At 41.0% G+C, this 20,823-nt stretch overlaps 1 long non-coding RNA gene across 1 annotated transcript; it reads left to right on the forward strand.

Annotated features, from left to right (window-relative positions):
• Positions 1-15,443: 15,443 nt before the first annotated feature.
• On the forward strand, positions 15,444-20,779 carry LOC144586705 (uncharacterized). Its single transcript, XR_013541695.1, has 2 exons — positions 15,444-15,584; positions 20,322-20,779. It is a non-coding gene; the product is annotated as an uncharacterized LOC144586705 (long non-coding RNA).
• Positions 20,780-20,823: the final 44 nt, after the last annotated feature.

Below are 20,823 nucleotides of genomic sequence, written 5' to 3' on the forward strand. Positions count from 1 at the left end.
CCATCAAAAGATACAGATATCTTTCAAGTACCAGAAGAGAAGGAATTGCTAAAATCCTTTACGGCACTACAGTATCTTATCAGACTCAGGATATAATAATTAATAGACGATCAGTCTTGAAAGATACCTTCATTCACCTCCAAGTTTCTGATAATGACATGGCAATGATGGATGGATCTTTGCAGGGTAGAAACAGCCAAGGAACAGTAGAGAAGCAAATAGAAAACAGTAGAAAAGGAAAAGATCTGCCCCCTTTTAAATAAAGGAAATAGTTTTACAACCATTCACCTTCTAAGAATTGCCAGCCCAACACATTTTCAAGAGAATCAACTACCAAACAACCCACTTTGGATGTTCCACCAGGTACTGTACATTCAAATGATCTTAACCAAGTTCAACAAACTATTAAATACTGTACAGTTGTAAGTATGTCACTTAAACCACATTTTGTTTTCAGTGTGGAAGGGATTGTCACTCTCGAATTGGCCTTCTCAGCCACACTAGACACTGTTCCAGGTCCTCCATACAGAGCACGTTACCATAGTCTTTCGAGACTGAAGGATGTCTAACTAACTAAACCACAACAGGATTTAATTTTACAAGATAATACCTACTGGCAAAGCTATGGCCAAAGCTAGCTCTCCTAGCCTCTCACAACTAGAAATGACTGAGATAGCCCATGTACCTGTGTGTGAGTTTATGTTGTTGTCGTTGTTTAGTTGTTAAGTCATGTCTGACTCTTCGTGACCCCATGGACCACAGCATGCCAGAGTTTATATTCAACAGCAATTTAGAAATACCCCATGAGAGTTTAACTGCATCCTCAACAGTATCTAATACAGTGGTACCTCGCTAGACGACAACCTCACAAAATGATGAATCCGCATGATGATGAGGTTTTGCAATTGCTATAGCAGTTCGCAAAACAGTGATTCCAATAGGCGATTTTCGCTGGATGATGTTTGGTCCCTGCTTCGCAAACCGATTTTTGCAAGACGACGATTTTGCCACTGATCGGCGCTTCGCAAAACAGGTGTTTTCGGGACTGAAGCTTCACAGGGTAGCCATTTTAACAGCTGATCAGCGCTTTGCAAAATGGCTTCCCTATGGGTGATCCTCGCAAAACGATAACGACTTTTCCCCATTGGAACGCATTAAACGGGTTTCAATGCATTCCAATAGGGAAACGATTTTTGCAAGACGATGTTTTCGCTAAACAGCGATTTCTATGGAACAGATTATTGTTGTCATGTGGGGCACCACTGTACACTCTCACTAACCTGCATTTTTTCAAGACCAAAGCTGGTGGGGACTTTTAAAACTATTGAAGCAAATAATGATATAGAAAAGGCAGCTAGGCCAGTTATCCAAAAAATTAATGAGGACTGGCTAGGCCTACAGGTCTTACAACCTCATGAATTTGGTTCACCTCCTACTCATCAAACACCCTCTATGGCCCAAAACATCTGTCCCTCCACAATAAACAATGGCAGCATCGTTCTGGACCAAGAGGGTACACTAGAAAAATTTGAAATCATAGAATGACTACCCAGATTGTCCATTTCTCCCCATCCATCAAAACTTCTATTTTGGAACATAGCAGGCTGGACAAGGGCAGATCAGGGAGGACTTCCAGACAGGGAGAGTCCCACCAATTCCCCTCATGGTAAGAAAATGCTTATTACTGACTGGCTATCAATTCTTCAGCAAAACTCTCCGTTGATACTTATTTCTTGGAACATCGCGGGATGGCAAGGCAAGCTCCTGGATCCCTCTTTTCAACACTTCATCAGGGGATATGATATAGTGTGCCTCCAAAAGACTTGGGAGACAAAAGAACTGGAGCTAAATGGTTTTACAAGTTATACATTGAAAGCCGAACCACGTTCCAGGGGAGGTAGAGCCAAAGGAGGCCTTGGGGTATTAGTTGAGACTAAGCTTCGAGCCACCAAAATTAGCTTAGCCTCATTATCCAATATGGCAATGTCTCTGGTTATAAAGTTTTGATATTTTACCCTGTTGTTGATTAATGTGTATCTTCCTCCACTCCAGCATAAACAACAAAATAAGGATAGGTGGGCAGACCTGCAAAACTTTATTAGCAGAATGACATCTCTACACCCCAAGGCATCTGTAATACTGACAGGAGACTTTAACACTAGAATTGGTCAAAAAGGATGCCCAATTATCATCATTTTGGTGAACACGCTCCTGAAATGGAGATGGGACATCCAATCCCTGTTAGACAGTCCAAAGATCAGATTTGTAACTATTCTAGTCTATGTCTTTCTCGGATGATAAATAGCTTGGATTTAGTGCTATTAAATGGAAGAGTGGAAGGGGATAGCTCCAGGGAATATACCTTCCTGGGAGGGTGTGGTGCTTCAGTTATTGATTACTCTATTGTCTCCTATTAAATCTGGTACTCTGTTTTGAAGTTGGTACGAGTACACGCACAGAGAGTGACCATCTCCCCCTGATTACAATACTATCTGGTCAGAGCCAGAATGTTTATGCAGATTACGAACCGCAACTCAGTACAGAGGCAGAAATTTGAGTATCTCGGGTGAGATGGTCCGCCAAGGCAGAGTATGTTACAACTGCATTCCTGCGTTCAGAAAGCTGTCTCAGAGTGCGTGGGAGTCAGTTTTGAAAACAAGTTCCCCTGAAAAGGCTCTCAATCTATATCAAGAAATAGTCACAGCACTACAAGGAAGCTTGATTCATAAAAAAAAAATCCATAAGACAGGATGCCCCTTTTGGTAGAACCCATGGATTCAAACCATGGTTTGATCAGGAATATCTGGAAATGAAGTATCTACTACTAGAAACTTGTAAGAGATATAGGGAATCAAACCTGCCATCCTTACCACCTTTGGTTAAAGAAAAAAAAATATAAAAAGCTAATCAAGGACAAAAAGAATATGGCATTGGGGATGAGTTGGCAGAAATTAATTGTAGCATCAGGGTCACATGACTCTGTTACTTTCTGGGAGATAGTCTCTAGAGGGTTAGATGGTCAAGTAGGTGCAGCAAATTCACACATACCTGTTGAGACCTGGGAACTATATTTCACTGGTCTATATGCTGCAAAACAATCTGGACATTTGATTCCACAAACTGCATCCCGTGATCTCCCTGACTGGCCCCCAGTTTCAATCTCTGAAATTACCAGACTTATTGCTAAGCTTAAAGTAGGCAAAACACCCAGGAGTGATAACATTCCTCCTGAGATTCTTAAAGCCTATATTAATTGGCGGGCCCCAGTATTAGCAACACTATTTATATGCATTGACCAGCTTGCATGTATACCAGAGGACTGGGGACATGCTATTATCATTCCAATTTATAAAAAAGGGAAAAGAGCTGGCCCTGCAAATTATAGGCTAATCAGCTTGTAAGTGTTATCAGTAAATTGTATGCCCACCATCTTCTTAAGAAATTACATAGTTGGGTGGAAGAGGAAAATCTTCTAGATGATGAGCAAGCAGGATTCATATCAGGATGCTCTACAGGAGATCATAGTATAGTTTTACAACATATGGTGGACAAATACTCATTTAAGACCAAAGGAACACTTTAAACAGCCTTTATTGATTTCAAGTCCACATTTGATATGAATCCATGAGACAGGCTTTGGCAGAAGTTGGGGACAACCAGCATTGATAGGCGGCTCCTGCTCCTGATCTGCTGCCTCTATGCAAAAGCCAGGTTGAAGGTGAGATTTAACAGGGCAGGTCACCTCACCAAGGCCATCCCCACATATGCTGGTGTCAAACAAGGCTGTGTATTGGCTCCCATTTTGTTCAACATCTATATTAACTCCTTGGTTAGGAATTTATCTGGAACCAACTTTCATTCCCCCCAATCTAGCAGATAGACCCCTGTTGTCACATTCCCGGGGGTTACAACAGCTAAAGTCCGATATACCAGTCCAGGGTCAGGAATACCAAGAATACAAAGCCAATGTCCATAAACCAACTCACAGAATGCAGTCCAAAGTCAGAGTCCAGAGTCCAATACACAGCGTAGTCCAGGGTCAGAGTCAGGAACACGGTTCAAGAAGCATGGATGCAAGTCAAGGGTTTTGACTCATTGCTTCCACAGAAATTCTGGCTGACTAGGAGCTGTCTTATAGTAAAACAGCTCCTTGAGCTGCTGGAAACCTTTCCATCCTGTTAATACTCAGGGCTAGTTGAACGGATATTTCTGTGGACAGCCTTTGAGCGATCCTCTGACCTTTTGGTCCTAAGTCTTTCCTGAAGCCTGGCCCGAAGCTTGTCTGCTGGGGAAGGAGAATCTGGAGGCGGTTCAGGTGTTTCTGATCTCTCAGCATTCTCCTCTGCCTCAGTTAACCCTTCTGGTTCCAGGTCTTCAGCTGCACTCATGACACCTGTCTACTCTCTTATACGCAAATGATGTTGTACTTCTTTTATTAACCTGTGTTGGCCTACAGCAGTTATTAGGGGCCCTGGGCAACTATTGTAAAACTGAGGAATTAGTTATTTATGATAAATCAAAAGTCTTAGTGTTTACCAGGAAATGGATCACACATAAATGGCAAATAAATGACCACCTAATTGAACAAGTCAAATCTTATAAATATCTGGGTGTGATCTTTCAGTCCTCAGGATTTTGGAAGGCTCAATTATCGAACGCTATTGCAAATGTTCAGAGAGGTATTAAGTCATTCATACAATTTTTCTTTGCAAAACGAGGTCAGCATATACCATCAGCAGTAAAGGTCTTCAATGCCAAGGTGTTAGCACAGATATTATATGGTGCACAATATAGAAATTTTACTGCAATAGAGTCCATTCAAATGAAATTTCTGAGAACTATTCTTGGACTCCCGAGTTGTGTGCCAAATGTACTTTTATGATTAGAAACAGGCCAGATGTTGATAGAGTCTCGGGCATGGATACTTAAGTTAATTTTTTTGTTAAAAATGTTCTTCACCCCTGTGGGGTTGGCTCCCTTAGGGCTAACTGATAAGTTTCAGTCCAGATGGGAAAGAGCTATGGATGAGAAATTAAATAATTTGGGCCTCTCGAGAAGTGCTATTTTGTTAATGGGCTCTACAAAAGCAAAACAGGAACTACACCAGCGCATCACAGACAAGGAGCTGCAACGCCGTGTCAGCATAGCTACGGCCCATCCTGGCTTTAGAGCAGGGGTCTCAAACTGTGGCCCTCCAGATGTTCTTAGCCTACAGCTCCCAGAAGCCCTCAGCACCACCTCTGCTGGCCAGGATTTCTGGGAGTTGAAGTCCAAGAACATCTGGAGGGCCACAGTTTGAGACCCCTGCTTTAGAGACTATGGTCAGGTGTTTTTATCTGCAAGCTGTCTGAACATTCTGACCCTTCCAAAATACAATATAGAAAAGCTTTTACATTAGCAAAGTTTAATGTACTTCCTTCAGTCCTGCTGGAAGGCAGATACAAAAATATTCCTTATGAAGAGCACTTATGTCCTTGTGAGGCTGGTGTGGTGGAGACGGTTGGCCATGTTCTGTTGTATTGCTCCTTCTACACAGGTTTCCGTGACACTTTTATTCATCCAATTTTGCAAAGCATCCCTGGAAGAGATGATGAGTACGATACATGTTATCTGCTGGCAGACCAGTGTCCATCAATAATGATTAAAGTGGCCAGCTTCTGCGCAGCAGCACTAGTCTGCAGGCGAGAAATGATGCCTTAATCCTCTCTCTCTCTCTCTCTCTCTCTCTCTCTCTCTCTCTCTCTCTCTCTCTCTATATATATATATATATATATATATATATATATATATATATACACACATATATGAATATGTATGTATTGGGGTGGAATTATGCTTCTAACAATTATCTATGGAATTTGTTTCCCTAAGAGTCTGGCGCACATAATGTATATTGCAGTTGCATTGATACTGTTCATTTTTATGCAGTTGTTCTGTGTTATTCACATCTGATCTGTAGATCAGTGTTCCCCAACCTTGGGCCTCCAGATGTTCTTGGACTACAACTCCCAGAAGCCTTCACCACCACCTCTGCTGGCCAGGATTTCTGGGAGTTGAAGTCCAAGAACATCTGGAGGCCCAAGGTTGAGGAACACTGCTGTAGATCATGCAAATAAATATATATACACAGTATCAAATATGACAGGTGTTGCATAAGCGCTCAGGATGTGTATCTGTCTACTACTACAAATGGGACACAAAGTGTCCATCTGCCTGAAAATTGATTTGTGATTTCCCTTGCTAATTTCCTGTCACTGTAAAAGAATCTACCTTGGCCCCCTTGCTCCTAGAACATTATATCAGCATGTTAGTGTGTATGTTTGCATGCATGTGTGCGTCTGTGAATAATAAGCCAAACTCCTTGTAAGTACTGCTGAAAATCTGTCCTATATGCCTTGTTTCTTTTGCCCTGGGGTCTTATCTAGCTCACATTAAGCAGGTGGTGAATGCAGTGGAAAAGGAAATAACAGGAAAATTAAATACGAGTTATTTTTAATATCCTTATTAGCCATGACAGTTACACATTTGATCAGCAAATGTTAATTGGCTTGAATTATTTGCTTACTTTTGTACTCTCATGTGCTTTGTTTCTAATTAACTGCTTTACTACTTGGAAGTGGATGTTCTTTGCCTAATTAATAGTTTCTAATTGTGTAGATCTAATGTGGTTAGTTTTCAGTGGGGAAATGTAGGGTCCCCCCCCCCATTTGTGTGCTCAGGAAATGTATTTAGATTGCAGCATCATATATAATCTCCTGAGAATAAATTCCATTAAAAACAGTGAGGTGTGTTTTTTTTAAATAAGGAAGTGTGCACTATGTCAGGCTAACATATTTACATTGATTTCAAAAGGTATTTAAAGTAATTGTGACATGCCTGAAAAAGCATCATTTATTCCCTTAGTGTGTAAATCTTATGGTGCTATCCTTCAAATCACTCAGGGCATGATGGGAGCCTGTGACCATCCACATGTTGATCACTGACTACTCTCTTCACCCCTCTACATCAGCCAGGCTGATAAGTCTGGAAGGCAACAGGTTCCCTAGCTAGACTGAGGGCCCTAAATGTTATTTACATTTAATAACAATACTACTACCGTAACAAGGATGCTATTACTACTGCTATCCAAGGGTGTTTTTGGATGCTTCTTTTTGGTTGTTTGCTTGTTTTACTGGTAATTGTTTTTCCTTATTTTATATCTTGAAGCCATGTATAACCTGAGGTGCTGAACTGTAGCTTATTTAGCTTGTGTATAAACATGTTACCTTATGGCCCACCTTGAGAATTTAAAAGGCCAGTTCTGCCTATCTAGTTTTGTCTTGGGGTCTGACTGTTTGTGAACCAAGGGGAAAAACCTCAGAATGACAATGATTATGTATGATGATGGTGATGACTGAAAAACATAAAAATATAAACACTGTCATTGAGGTTTTTTTCTCCTTGGTCTCAGTATTTTGCCCTTTATTTGTGTTAGGTTAACAGGAAACTCCTACCAACCTAGCAGTTTGAAAGCATGTAAAAATGCAAGTAGATAAATAGGTACCACCTCGGTGGGAAGGTAATGGTGTTCCATGTCTAGTTGCACTGGTCACATGACCACAGAAACTGTCTATGCGCAAACACTGGCTCTACGGCTTGGAAATGGGGATGAGCACCTCCCCCTAGAACTGGACACAACCAGACAAATTGTCAAGGGGAACCTTTACCTTAACAGGAAACAATGCAAATTATTCATAAAATTACGTTGCAGTTTATCTATTTTAAGAGAAGATTAGCACTCAAACATGTTAGATAAACTTCAGCAAACTGCAGAATGTCCCATATGCTATAATTTATTTATTTTTATTTTTATGTTGGTAACATGTTTATTTCACTTAAATTGCAGCCTGGTGTTTAACACTGAATTACATCTCATGAATAGCCTCAATCTGTTGTAAATGTGGCTTGCAACTACATGGTCACATACCACAGGATTTGCTCCTTTATAAAATAGGTGATTTTGGAGTCTTTTTACTGACCACACGACACAATGGCTGATTTGAATACATCCAGCCCTTTTTGTTCCCAAATCATTGGGTTTTTTTTTAATCTGCTGATGGGAGGTGTGACGGTAGCGATGATGTCATCTGCCTGTCATTGCTGTGCCTGGAGTTCATCTGCCTATAGCATGACGGGAGGTGGGACTTCAGAGGGTGGAACCATGGTATTTAAGGGGGGAGTGAATGAGGTGTGGGTCAGATAGGGCTTAGATAGGGTCCAAGATAGGGACATGATATGAACCAGATAGGGCTTAGATAGGGTCCAAGATAGGGACATGATATGAACCAGATAGGGACTTGGTTAGGGTCTGGTTAGGGACTTAGGGAGTTAGGGCTTATACCTGTCGTGTAGTACTGTGCTATATTTTGAGAGAAGGTCTGAAAGAGAGTGTGTGTGTGATACTTTATATTGATTGCCTTATTATTTCGTTGATACAGTGATTTACCATTTCTTCTGTTATTCTAAATAAACACAAGTTTTTATTTTAAAAGTCATTTATTTGCCTGAAGAGTCTCAGATGAAGGAATGGTTGGTGGCAGTGTGAACAAAGTGTGTGTATGTAAGAGTGACGTGACACCTCCTTTGTGACGTGTGAGGAGGCTGTCACAATAAAACTGGTGTCCAGCGGTGGGATACGAGTGATCCAGTAAAGCCTTGGCCAAAGTGACCAGAGCAAAAGGATTTCAGTTAGGGTCACCTGAAGTGTAAAGCGTGGGTGTGTGTGTGTTTAGTCGTTTAGTCGTGTCCGACTCTTCGTGACCCCATGGACCAGAGCACGCCAGGCCCTCCTGTCTTCTACTGCCTCCCGGAGTTGTGTCAGGTTCATGTTGGTTGCTTCACAGACACTGTCCAGCCATCTCATCCTCGGTCGTCCCCTTCTCCTCTTGCCATCACACTTTCCCAACATCAGGGTCTTTTCCAGGGAGTCTTTTCTTCTCATTAGATGGCCAAAGTACTGGAGCCTCAGCTTCAGGATCTGTCCTTCCAGTGAGCACTCAGGGTTGATTTCCTTTAGAACTGATAGGTTTGTTCTCCTTGCAGTCCAGGGGATTCTCAAGAGCCTCCTCCAGCACCACAATTCAAAGGCATCAATTCTTCGGCGGTCTGCTTTCTTTATGGTCCAGCTCTCACTTCCATACATCACGACAGGAAAAACCATAGCTTTGACTATTCGGACTTTTGTTGGCAAGGTGATGTCTCTGCTTTTCAAGATGCTGTCCAGATTTGTCATCGCTTTCCTCCCAAGAAGAAGGCGCCTTTTAATTTCAGGGCTGCTGTCTCCATCTGCAGTGATCATGGAGCCCAGGAAGATAAAATTTGACACTGCCTCCATATCTTCCCCTTCTATTTCCCAGGAGGTGATGGGACCAGTGGCCATGATCTTAGTTTTTTTGATGTTGAGTTTCAGACCGTTTTTTGCACTCTCCTCTTTCACTCTCATTACAAGGTTCTTTAATTCCTCCTCACTTTCTGCCATCAGAGTGGTATCATCTGCATATCGGAGGTTGTTGATATTTCTTCCGGCAATCTTAATTCCGGCTTGGGTTTCTTCCAGTCCAGCCTTCCGCATGATGTATTCTGCATATAAGTTAAATAAGCTGGGGGACAATATACAGCCTTGTCGTACTCCTTTCCCAATTTTGAACCACTCAGTTGTTCCATGACCAGTTCTAACTGTTGCTTCCTGTCCCACATATAGGTTTCTCAGGAGCGTGGGTAACTCTCTAGAATTTGACTCAAGGGGAGCAAATTTAGTGGAGAGGCGCTTGAGCTTCAGAGTGGGAGAACTGAGATATGAGCTCTGTGGTGTCCATTTTGTGAGGGAGAGTGGCCCAAAAGCAGAGGCTGTGGTGGTTTGGTCAGTGTGTCCAGAGTTAGGAGAACTCTGTGGGGACCCAGACCAAGGGCAGCAAAGCTGAGGGATCTCCATTGTAAACAGCAGAACCTAAGTGTGTGGGTAGAGCTGTAATAAAATTAAAAGTTGTGCCAAAGGCAGAAATATAAAGTATCCTTAGTTGGCAAGGGGCCCAGTGTAAGGGGCAGAGGACGCCAAAGAAGTGGAGTTACAGTTACCAGCTCACAGCTAGGCCAGCTGGTGAACACTGCAACTAAATATCAGACCTTAGCACAGGAAAGAAAAAAAGTGATTTTAAACAGAGGCTTGAAAATAGAAAAGTGCCTTATTGTGAATAAATATGCCCTTAACTCGCAGTAAGAAATATGAGATTGAGCTGAGAGCTGCAGAGATGGCAGCCAGTTCTGAGGAGGAGGTTAATGGTGAAGAGGAAAGATTTTCCTCAGCGAAAGAGGAAAGGTCCTCTAAGAAACATTTAACAGACCTAAGAAAATTTAAGTTATCACTAGAACATGAATTCAGAATGAAACAACTAGAGAAGGAGGAACAAATTAAACAGCTTAAAATAAGAGGAAAAGAAAGCAATGAAATCAGTCAAGCAGAGGTAGATGCCAGAAAAAAGGAAATGGCCATGAGATTAAAAGAGATGGAACTGAAACACCAAATTAGTATGGCACAATTAAATTTAAGATACCTAAATCAGAATAATAACTATTTATCAGTTGAAGAAATTTCAAAAAGAGAAAAGTATGAGGCTCAGGCCAGACAAAGTGAGCAAGATCTTGAAAAATATAATCAGCAAAAAGACATTAAATTAAAAGAAATCAGAGATAAGATTGAAGAAAAAGTAAAAGAGATAAAAGCTAGGGCTGAGAAAGAAATTTTACAGATCAGGGCTGAGTTTGAGGCTAAGCAAAAGGAACTGGATTTGAGAATAAAGGCAGGAAAAATTGAAGATGTCATTTCACAAATTAGAAAGCTTTTATATTCTGAGGGAAAAAACATGAGGAAAACATGGGAAGAATACCCTAAATATTCTCAAGGGTAAGTTAAGAGCCAGCAGAAAATGGGCGGCCATTTTGTTGGAAAGCCTTCAGAACAGGGCCAAGCCAAGATCCAGGTTTTGGAGGGAAAAGAAAATTTAGAAGAATTTGCTAGAAAAAGCTCATGGGAAGAAAGAATTTGCCTCAACTGCCAAGAGAGGGGCCATATTGATTCCCAGTGTCTTAAAACAAAACAAAATAAAGAAAATTTACCTCAGAAAGTGAATTTAAAAGAGGCAAAGTCTGTGTATTACATTCAGAACAGCCAGATGACTCCCCCTAGAGAAGGCCCTGTAGCCATAGAAACGAAAGCAGAGGCAGCTAAGCTCTCTAAAATTGATACATTTAGAGGGGAGATCTCAAGTTATTATGAAAAATATTTCTATTGCTGCTGCATCAGTTCTTATAGGCACTGATTTCTCAAAACATGTCAAGAGTGCCTTTGTGATTACACAGTCACTACCAGAACAAAATGAGGCAGCAGGAAAGATTACTGATTTTCAAGAGGGAGTTAGAAATCTACCCCAAGCTGAGGCAATTTCTCTGGAAATACCTCAGGAAAATGTATTTGTCCAAAAGCAGCTAGCAGACCCCACTTTAAAAGGCTGTTTTGGAAAAGTGGCTGGTAAAGGATTATCCCTTAAACAAGGGTTGCTATACAGAGAAAAACAGTTAAATATTTTAAAAGGGGAACTTGAGATTAGAAGCCAGTTAATGGTACCAGATAAGTATTCAGTCATAGTTGATGCACATTTGTGTATAAGTGAAATCAACCAGAGAATAACCCAGAAGTTTTATTGGCCTGAAATAGAAAAACAGGTTAGAAATTTCTGTCAGAAAGTTGATATGTGCCAGAAACAGAGTTATAACAGTGACCAGACTGAGGTTAAGATGTGCCCTTTACCAGAAGTATCTACACCTGTTAAAAATATTGAAGCAGACATTATAGAACCATCTTTTACATCCAGGCTTATAACTAGAGTGTGGCAGATTTGTGGAGTAAAACACTTAGAGAATTCTCCCTATCATCCGGAAAGTGATGGGTTGGCAGAGAGATTCAATGGAACCCTCATGAGGATGATTAAAGCCTATTTAACTGAGAACCATACTAACTGGGACCAAAACCCACAGTTACTTTTATATGCCTACAGATCAGTTCCACAAGAGAGTACTTGTTTCAGCCCTTTTGAGCTATTATTTGGGAGACATGTGAGGGGTCCACTTGATCTAAGTAAGCAAAATTGGGATCAGATTGTTAAAAGAAACCCCCAAAATGTGATCTCATGTGTAGACTCTGTGGTAAACACCCTTGAAAGAAATCTAGATTTGGCTGCTGAGAATCTAAGACCACAAAAAGTCAAACTGAAAATGTGGTATGACAAAAAGGCTAGGGAACTTCAGTTTATTCCTAGAGATGAGGTCTTTCTGGTGAGGCCCATCAAGGGGAACAAGTTACAACTGAACTGGAACAGTCCATATGGAGTTATTCATGAAATGAGTAACCTCAATGACATTCTTGAGGGAGCTGAACACCTAGACAAAAGGGTTGTTCATGTAAATGCCCTTAAGCCTTCTTATAGTGAAGAAAAATGTGCTGTTTGAAATGAAAGCAGCTGATAAAAGAGAACATGAGTTACCTTTCTGGAAAGGGAGGGGTCAGCAAAAGTTCATCTCAGAGGAGGTGCAGATCAGCCCTGCTCTATTCATAGAACAGCAGAGTGATTTAACATTAGTTAATAAGTATCAGCAGGTTTTCTACAGCAAACCTAATGTAGCCAAAGGAATGTTACATCAGATTGATGCAGAGCTGATGAAGAAAAGGAGCAAGGACCTCGTTCCATGGTCCAATGACTGCAAGGTGGCTTTTGGAAAGCTAAAAGAAGCATTTACCAACCACCCTGTGTTGCATGCTCCAGACTTAAAACAAGAATTCATCGTCCACACCGATACTTCGAAGGCCGCGGTAGGAGCCGTGCTGTACCAGTGTGATGACAACGGAGACCAGCATCCTGTGTCCTACCTGATCCAGAAACTTCGAAAGAGAGAAAAGCACGTGTTGACCATCGGAAAAGAGTGTTGGGCCATCGTTTACGTGATCCAGAGAGTGAGGGCCTACATCTGGAAGAGACACTTCATTTGGTGTGTGGACTATTCACCTTTTATATGGCCAAAGACTATGAAAGCCCAGAACAGTGAACTAATGAGGTGGGCTCTCCTTTTGCAGGACTATGACTTGGAGGGTAAGGTTGTCAAATGGACAATGAACTGTGTTACTGACACCTTATCCCGAAGACCTGAAGACGGCGGCTGAATAAACATGGACTCTTAAAATATAACTAAGTGTAAAGGTTGTAAAATGTGTTATTGTTGTTGCATTATTATTTGTGTACATAAATATGCAATTGCTTGTTTAAAAAGTAAGTATATTTGAAAAGATATGGTTATGCATAAAAGTGTTATATGGTTGTGCTAAGTGTTGTATTGGGGTATGCATTGTTTTATTTGTTGTGCAGTTGTTTTGGGGTGAAAAGCACCTTAGCTTTCCCCCCACAAAACAACTTTTATAAGGGGGGAGGTAATGTGACCGTAGCAATGTCATCTGCCTGTCATTGCTGTGGCTGGAGTTAATCTACCTATAGCATGACGGGAGGTGGGACTTCAGAGGGTGGAGCCATGGTATTTAAGGGGGGAGTGAATGAGGTGTGGGTCAGATAGGGCTTAGATAGGGTCCAAGATAGGGACATGATATGAACCAGATAGGGACTTGGTTAGGGTCTGGTTAGGGACTTAGGGAGTTAGGGCTTATACCTGTCGTGTAGTACTGTGCTATATTTTGAGAGAAGGTCTGAAAGAGAGTGTGTGTGTGATACTTTATATTGATTGCCTTATTATTTCATTGATACAGTGATTTACCATTTCTTCTGTTATTCTAAATAAACACAAGTTTTTATTTTAAAAGTCATTTATTTGCCTGAAGAGTCTCAGATGAAGGAATGGTTGGTGGCAGCGTGAACAAAGTGTGTGTATGTGAGAGTGACGTGACACCTCCTTTGTGACGTGTGAGGAGGCTGTCACAGGAGGCTTCTACTTTTTCAAGCCAGAATGATTTGAACATGCCTTTCCTTGTGTGGTTAGTTGTGACACATTCTTGTAAAGATGGGGGGTGGGTGGGTTTGCATATCTATAGGTGGTGTTTTGATGATGTAGGCAGTAGGGAAATGATACTGAGGAATAAGGAAACATTTCCTCTCCCTCAATTACCTCTTAATTTTTTTAATTTTAAAAATTTCTTACATCTATAAGACTACCCTATAACCTTACTTCTAAATCATCATTATTTCCTGTATTTGCCACTGTTAGTTCTCTATCAGAACAGCAAAAGTGGGGCCAGAGATAAAGGAAGGAAAGAATTGGTATTTTTAGCATCAGTAGTTAGGTTGGATCCTTCTGTGAACACTCTGAAGGCTCCAAGTTCACCATGTTTAGATTGACAATAGAAGTCATGGCATTCTTTGTTTCTGGTGTAGGGTTTCCTGAAAATCTGTGAGCTGAAAGGAAAGGGACATTCAGACTCAGAAGAACAAGTCTGAGATGTTTTGCTTCCTAACACAATTTATAAGATTCCCCTACTCTTACATTCCACACACACAAACCAACTGGATCCAGAAGTCGAATCTTACTTGAACACCGATGACCACTGGTTCACAATCTTCATTCACCTGAGGGTACCTGCTCACAATTGGGGCACAGGGCAGACTGCATGCTTCAGACAGTTCCGGGGTTCGAATCCCCACTTGGCCAAGCCCTGTTAGAATCACTAGAAGTCAGTTCCGACTTGATGGCACAGAATAGGGCTTGGGATGTTCCTCAGAACTCAAAAATAGTTTCCTCATTGCAATATATAGATGTGTTTGTGGTCTCATGAGAAGGGGGAAACTAGCTGAGGAAAAGTTTGGCACCAAAATTAAGGAGCAGGTTTGCATACATCTTCATGCTTCCACCATACAAAACAGTCATTTCCTTTTGACTTGCGAATGATTAAAAAAAATAATAATACAGAAACACATTTTGGCCACCAGATAGCAGCACCTAACTATGTAGGCGTAGAACAATATTTAACCAGTCCTTCATAGACAATGACTGTTCAAGTGGGTAAGCAATGTTACCTTGTCTCTTGATCAAGCAAATGCCAGGAAATTTAAGTCCGACTTCTGTTTGAGAAACTGGATGAATATTTGAAAAATTTGACACTGGTGTTTTGTATCAGGTTTCTCAAAGATGTTCCCTGTTATTATATGTCTCTGCTGTGGAAAGAATTGCAAAGGGCCCCAGCTGTAATCTCTCATACAGGCCTGGAAACATCCCTTTTTTGAGACAATAGAAATCGGCTGCCAGGCAATGTGGAGAACACAACTGAAATGGACCATTGGTACAAAGATTGTTATTGATACTGTTTGTTGTAAATAATATGTGAATCAATGTGCCTATTCCTTCATTTCTTGTTTTCAGCTCCATAAAGCCTTCTCAGTTAGGCAACATTCCTGAGTATCACAGTCTTCTTGAGCTATCCTGCAAAGAAGTATGGGAAGGGGCCATGTCATCATGAGGACAACGGCAGAATGTCAGCAGCAGCAACAGCAGCACCAGTAAGTGTGTAAACTATACAACAGTGACATCATTAATTTATACTTTAGCATGACTGTAAACTTGGGTTTCACTAGATTTATTTCAAATCAGACTGGTTAGTTTTTGAGTTACAGTTATACTGATCTGAACACAGCATCAGAAGGAAGATTCTGGAATTTTCTTTGCAGTGCTTGTGTTCCAGAAATGTGGTCATCCTAAACCAAGAACTGGCTTCAGAAACTGTTAATTAAAAACCATTGCTCTGAAATTGCAACAGCCCTGAAAATATTTTAGGCACAATCCATAAAGGTTAATTACAAGGAGCAGCACAGTCCTGGTATAGCTTCTTTCAGAAGGGAGTTCTGCTTCTTTAAAGGAAGATGGTAAGTGAATTTAGGGTTGCTGCTCAACTGTTAGGATGAAAATGATTGTAATGGGAGAAGGACATGATACAATAGTGTACAGGGCAACAACAACCATTTTAAACAAACCATTGAATCCTGTACAACCAGTTTCGAAGTAAACAGGCACAGTACTGTGCTGTATATACAGATTGTAAGTGTGGAGACCTAAATATGGCAGATGGGATCAGAAAGCCAAAAATTAGCTTCTGTACAGCTGGAAAATATAGATTTGGGAGGAGTTACTTGCTCAGTTTCGGCCAAATTACAGCCCTTTGGCTCCACTGAAGTGCTTGGTGAGGAGAGCTTTGGAAAATTCCCCTTTTTGGACCAGTGGTAGCAGCTCCTGTATGCCACCAAAATGGTTCACTTTACTTCAGAGATGCTGACTAGTTTCTTCAGTAAGACTTAACTATGAAGAGTTCTGCAGGCAATTTGTTTGGCCACCTCTTCCATTGTGTCATGTCTGTAAGAACCTCTCACAGCCGAGTCTTGCTGAAGAAACCAGCCACCACACTACACTGGCTTAACCACACTGAAGTTCCCTAAATCAAAAGGGGATTCTTCCACAAATAGTTATACTACTACTACTACTACTACTACTACTACTACTACTACTAATACTACTACTAACAACAACAACAACAACAACAACCACTTGTTAAACAAATGAACTCCAAAGGGGCTTGCAATGTGCATCTGGTAATTTGCAATTAATAAAGAGTTCTAGTTTTACCACAGTAGCTTGAATCATGGTGGTGGCCTTTTATTTTTATCATACCATGCATATTCATTAGCTTATCCATGCCGGGATGCTTCTGCAGTCACCAGCCACTGCTTTGTGAGTGTCTGTCTGTACATTCCAGATAAGTAAGTAAGTAAGTAAGTAAGTAAGTAAGTAAGTAAGTAAGTAAGTAAGTAAGTAAGTAAGTAAGTAAGTAAGTAAGTAAGTAAGTAAGTAAGTAAGTAAGTAAGTAGAAAAGAAAGAAAGAAAGAAAGAAAGAAAGAAAATGTGCAGCAGTTTTGCAATTTGCTGTAAGGCAGCCAAACGTCTTTTTAAAAAGTAGTGCAGCTATTAATTTACCCATTAAAGTATTCCAGTCTGTGAGCACAGGCAATTCAATAACCAACTTCTGAATAGTAAAGGTTTTGGGAAACTAAAGGTGCTTACAAAAAAAACCCCAAACAAACAAACAAACCCAGAAAAATCTCACACAACACTGACCTGTATATATTATGAGGAATCCGTTTAGCTCCATGCCCTACTCTTATGTTCTCTGGTGCCCCTCCTTTAATTAGCTCTGCCCCTTCAGTGACCTTTGCAATTGCACTGATGGCCAGCTATAAATTCCACTCAAATTGCAGTCCTTTAATGCTGCTAAAAGGTTGTTCCCCATGCACTTGTAGCTGACATTCCCTTTAAGACCACTCCCCTTTCAAACATTCCTACAGTATTTAACTGAACCTGTGAATACTTAAGGCCCCATGAGGAGAAATGTGGGTTATAAATATTTAAAATAAATAAACTATTAATAATATTGGTGGCGGCTCAGGGGTAAAAATGATAAACAAGCCTGGTAGCAATGAGGGGCCCTCCTGTTAATTCTGCCATGTGGGGAACCTGGGCATTGTCCCCAAAGTCCTGATGGAATCACTGAAAAGAGAGGAAGACCTTAACTTTCATGGTGACCTGCAGCTGTTTATTCCTCCAGATTTTTTAAACTTCCAGCTCCTGGAAGGAAGGCCCTTCCAGTCTTGGGGCAAAATAAATAAATACATAACTTGGGCCTAGGCTAGCCAGACAGTACGGTCTCCAGAGATAGTACAGCTGTCTTGTCATGCCCCCATTTGACATTAATCATGCTTTATAAAGTGCTACTGTGGAAGATTTGCAGCAAGATCTTCTGTGGAGGAAGGGGGGAGGATGTGCTTTCCCCTCTTAATAGGAGAGACTCACAGATGCATCACCCAACAATTCACCAAAGGGCACACTGGATAAGAGGACTTTCCTCTCCCCTCCTGTCTGTAACATGCTCTTCTCTCTTTACAGTATCTCTTGCCTGGGAAACAAATACAATCAGCGTCATGTGTCTTGTGGCAGAGTTTTGAATTTTGGCTAAAAAAAAAACTCTAGGTGCACAGCAGAAGAGCAGATACTTACAGAGCAGAATTGAGCAAGTCTTCCCAAAGTAGACAACCCTGTTTTCCCCAATCAATTGGCCTTCACCACTGTCTGGGCGGGCCAGGATTTCTGGGAATTGTTGTCCAAGAACTTCTGGGGTCCCAAGGCTAGCAACCACTTCCATAGAGCAACAGGCCTCAACAGATTCACAGCCTGCTTCCAGCAAACACTACATTCTAACTTCATCAGCTGCTAATTGCATAACAGCACACAAACCACCAGCAGAGTAAAAAGAGAGGGGAAAAGACATAGAGCAGAGAGGCGGGGGTCGTCTTTGAAATCAAAGGCAGGGAAGGAACAATTGGTTACTGCTGGATTGATTGATGGTCACCCCAGCCCAGAAAGAAAGGCCCTTCCCAGCCAAACTTACTGAAGGCAGCATACAAGGCAGAAGTAACTCCAACAGTATCAGCATCCTTTGTCGTAATTTACTCCTTTGTGACCACCCACTGTTGTCCCGGTTGTCAACCTGCAGTGAATAAAATGATTTGAGGGCAGCCCCAGAGTAGGTGTTGAGGAATAGTGACAAACATGGGATAAGAGTTAATGAACTCAGTAAAACACAGGAGGAACACAGAAACGGAGCAAATAAGAATGTTTGAGAGAGAAGGTATGTGCTGGAAAAATACATGGGGCCATCTTAAGTGGAAAATCCTGAATCACAGGAAAGAAAGTAGGAGAAAAGGCAAGCACAGCTTCCTTGAAAACAGCATTCTTAGGATAGTGGATCCCACTGGAATTCATTACAAAATTAGCACATCTCTAGGACTAGACAAAGTAACAAAAAATGGATAGTGTCTCAAAAATGGATAGACTTAAAAACACAGAATCACATTGTTTGGTACAGGGTCAGAAATGTTCCTTCAATGAACTGGGTCCTTTTGGGGAGAAAGGCAGGATGTAAAGCTTTTTAAATATATACATACAACCAATAGAATTCAATCTGCCTAGAGATGACAGTATCAATCAACACTAGTCAGTGGTTTGTAGGACATTCAGGATACGGGAGACAGAAGTTATGTAAGCTAGTAGGGATGTTGGCAAATCTTTGGGTCTGAGTCTTTGGTACCAAGCCCCATGTCCCGATTCAAAACAAGCTTTTTCCCCAGAAGAAGGGAAGAGGTGGATGGGTTCCGATTTGCAAGTCAAGTCTGAATCATTGAAAAAGAAACCCAAGTCGAGCCATCAGTGCTACTAACATCTGACTTGACAGTGAGTCCTGAGTCCCTATTCCTGTAAGCTAGGCATGTTATCTCTCTTTCTGTGTCCTGCTTCTCCCCTGCCTGCTTCTGCTTCCAGGTCTAATCTGAACAAGGACTTAATGCTGCTTTTTAGGACAAGGATGCAAGGCTGATGACATAAGTGAAGCAATCAAAAATCTGATTGCTCTCACCACTGGGTCACCACAGCAGGCTTCATATGCCTGGAAGAAGAGTAAAGGAAGTCTAAATCAGAGCTGAAATCTCAAGACACTTCAGGTTCAGCACCCGTCATTTTGTAAAGAGAGCTTATTTCTTTGGAAGTTTCTCCCTTATATGCTGTTGGAGGAAACACTGGGAGAGTATGTGTATGACTGAGGCTGCAGTCTTAGAACTTGTTCTGGAATAAGTTTCATGGACCTCAGTGGTACTTACTTCTGAGTAGATATGCATAGGTGTGCATAGTTTCATATTGCCAGGACTGGGGGAAGGTTAGGAAAGGACACAAGGAGAAAAGGAAGGGATTTATTTTGGAATTGTTGGAATTACTTTGTTGTTGTGATTCGGCCTGGGGAAGCTATCTGGAGTTTAGCATTTATAAAGTTCCAAAGTATATGGAACCTTATTCCAATACAGTTGTTCTGGTAAGATAAAAGTATGTGGAATTACTTCAGCATGCTATTTTTTTTAGATCAAGAAGGAGAAATATTAAAGAGAATTTTAAAAGGCCAACAAATCATAAAACGTAAAATGCAGGAAACTAGAATTCTTCATTCACATAATAAGAAATGAAAAGTACTATTTGTTACAGCTGATCATTCAAGATAAAATTAATGGTCAAAGAAAAACAAGGGAAAAGCTTACTGACTGAAGAACCTGGAAGACTGGTTTAGTTACAAAATAATAACCTTGTTTAGATTTGTTCTGTGCTACGTGCTGTCAACTTACTTCCTTTTTTGTGTGTGACTTTTAAAGGGTTTACAAGATATGTGAGAAGTTCAAGAAGTGTTTTGACCATTACAGCCTCTCAAGGAGTTTCCAATGCTGGGTCAGAGTTTTGAACCCAATTCTGCTGAGTTCTAATCCAACATTCTGTCCACTACACTGCATTACTCACAGCTACCACATTGGAAGTCAAGGTAGACATTAAAAATGACTTGAATGTAATGTGCTGAATATGATGCATCAGTACTGGAAACCTCTGGATTTGCTTCAGTGATACCAAATATATTTAATAACATTTGTTCCAATTCTGGACTAAAATAAGGGTCATGACAATTAAGTGTAGGATCATCCCCTAACCACCACCCCATCCCACCTCTCTGTTCTGCCATCACTGCCTCAAAAAGCTTTTATTGTTGGTATAAGCGGCTACTCATTATTCTTAATAGAAGCATCTGGTGGAGAACAAAGGATGAAAACTATGAGACCCACTGACTACAATAATCCACTGAATACAGTGCATCTTTCTTCTGGT

The sequence above is a fragment of the Pogona vitticeps genome, chromosome 1, assembly GCF_051106095.1.
Source record: "Pogona vitticeps strain Pit_001003342236 chromosome 1, PviZW2.1, whole genome shotgun sequence".
NCBI lineage: Eukaryota > Metazoa > Chordata > Lepidosauria > Squamata > Agamidae > Pogona > Pogona vitticeps.